Source organism: Aegilops tauschii, chromosome 7, assembly GCF_002575655.3.
Source record: "Aegilops tauschii subsp. strangulata cultivar AL8/78 chromosome 7, Aet v6.0, whole genome shotgun sequence".
Taxonomy (NCBI): domain Eukaryota; kingdom Viridiplantae; phylum Streptophyta; class Magnoliopsida; order Poales; family Poaceae; genus Aegilops; species Aegilops tauschii.
The window spans coordinates 237,642,264-237,644,596 of NC_053041.3; the positions used below are offsets into that span (position 1 = coordinate 237,642,264).

At 49.5% G+C, this 2,333-nt stretch overlaps 1 pseudogene; it reads right to left on the minus strand.

The window, feature by feature from the left end:
• Positions 1–466: 466 nt before the first annotated feature.
• Positions 467–1,655, minus strand: LOC109787499 (BTB/POZ and MATH domain-containing protein 1-like; annotated as a pseudogene).
• Between the last annotated feature and the right edge of the window lie 678 nt (positions 1,656–2,333).

Below are 2,333 nucleotides of genomic sequence, written 5' to 3' on the forward strand. Positions count from 1 at the left end.
GAAGCGGCTATGGAACGAAAAGTAGTACGGCCTCCTTTGGTTCATAGGGTAGAAATGTTGTAGGAATAGGAAACTCATAGGATATGAGATGACATGCATCTCAATTCTTATAGAGAAAGAGATGTCATTTGATGCAAAGGATAAATTTTTCCATTGTATCTTATCTAATGTTTTTTTCTCTCCAAAATATGAAGGATTGATTTCTATCCTATATAGGAATAGAAATCAATTCCTACAAACTCGTATGAAATTCCTACAAACCATAGGAGGCAGTGACGTGGGAGAAGATCAGGTGCTTAGCTTCCACACGGGAAAGAGCATATGCAAAATGTGATAGGAAGTGGCAGGCTCCACTTACATAAAAAAATGCATCACACGCTGTGTGATTCACGACGAGTCGGCACCGTAACATGTGATAATTTATGCATACATAATACTCTTCCTGGAGAAACGAGTGAATGTAAGATCAAACATAAATTATCTTCTCAATAGGGCGCGCCTTGATCTAATCGATAACCGACGGGAAGCGTTGCATGAGCCACAGGTACCCCTCGGTTACCACAATTCTCGTGAAGTTCTCCCCCACCATGAAGAAGTCGAGGCACCTGTTCTTGAGCTCCGGACAGTTGTGCATGTCAGCATAACCTAATGTCGTCGCGACTGTCTCCACCGATACCATGTTCCATAGCTCCTGAGCACACATGAGCTTTAATCTGCCGAGGTCGTACCTGTCCGCTGCTGCAAGCACACGCCGAAGCTGTTGTGCCGTTGGGGAAAAGCTTTCGGGGTCGAACAACACGGACAATCTGTCCGTGTACATGAACCGAAGCATAGCTTTGAACGTTGATGGCTCGATGCCATGCAATGTGATGTACTGCATCTTGGCCTCCGCTAAGGAACCGAAGAGCTCTGCTCTGAACGCCGACGATCGGGCGGCGAGCACGGCCCGGTGGGCGCGGAACGTCTCGCCGCCGACCACGAAGGAGACGTCTGAGCCGTCGGGGCATTCCAGCAGGCTTCCGAGATGGTCGCCGATGTTCGTGGCCGGCACGGGTATGGAGTTCCCGGGCAGAGCCATGACACCACATATGAGCGTGATCACGCCGTTCTTGACATAGCGCGACTCCAGGCGATTTCGCTTCACGCAGAGATCACCAGACCAGCTGACGTGGTTACCTGTTGTGTACTCGTCGATCTCCAGCACCGACCTTTTTAAACGGCACGAAGACGGAGCGCCGTCACTTCGCACCAGGAAGCCCTCGCAGAAGCCATTGAACCTGTTGAATTGGCTGTCCAGGTGGAGGGAGAGGTCCAGGACAACGTCTTCGTCGTCTTCCCAGTAGTAGCATTCGATCTTCCAGCTATAGTGCTCCGCGGGGAACGAGATCCTCTAACTCTAACGTAGCAGCAACTACTGCAGAGGGACGTCGATGCCTAGCGCCTATGGATGCCTCATCCAATGGCACGAAGTTGGAACGTGGCAAAGCATCCCAGCAATGCCTAAAACCGTTCGGCCCATAAACGAAGCCCAATCGCGTATAAGGGAAAAAACCTTCAAACTCCGTCACTGTTCGCTCGCCGTTGCCATTGCCAGCGCTCGACGCCACTATGAGACTGAGCTTCGCAGCATCAGAGAGGGTGACTGTCGCTGCCATGTTCGCACCTCCGCCATGAAACCTAGCTGCTCAAAGTAACAAGTTGAGGATGAACTTGAAGGCTGAAAGTTTGTACTAGAAGCTAAGAGCAACTCCAACCGGCCGACCCAAACGGACGGCGATTTGTCCATCTTTTGTCCGTTTGGGTCGGCCCGACGGACACTCATGTCCGCTTTCGCGTTTGGATTGGCGCATGCGTCCAACGCTAGTCTGACACATTTTTAGATGACTGAAAAAAAATACAAATATTTTAAAAATAACAAAACATTAATTAAAAATTAATGCCGGCCTTTGAGATTTGAGATGGTGTTGTTTGTTATGATTCCAACCGGAACATATTACCATCCAAATTTATTCATGCACAGATAGTAGCAACTGGAAGCTTGTTCTCGACGGCGTGGTGCAGCCGACCATAGCTGTGTCCTCTGTAGCCGGGCGTGTATTCGTTCGTGCTTATGGGAGATGTTTTTTTATTCTAGAGGTGATTGGGCTGCTTATGGCCGCGCAACCAACGCTGCTGATTCTAGTTTGCAGTTCCTGTCGTTGGATGAATCATGAACGGGAGGACGTCCCTCTGCAGTAGTTTGCTGCTACATTAGAGGATCTCGTTCCCTCCGCGGAGATGCTTTTGGAGAGGGGGTTGATGAGGCCATGGTTTTTTATTTCTGGGTAGTCGAG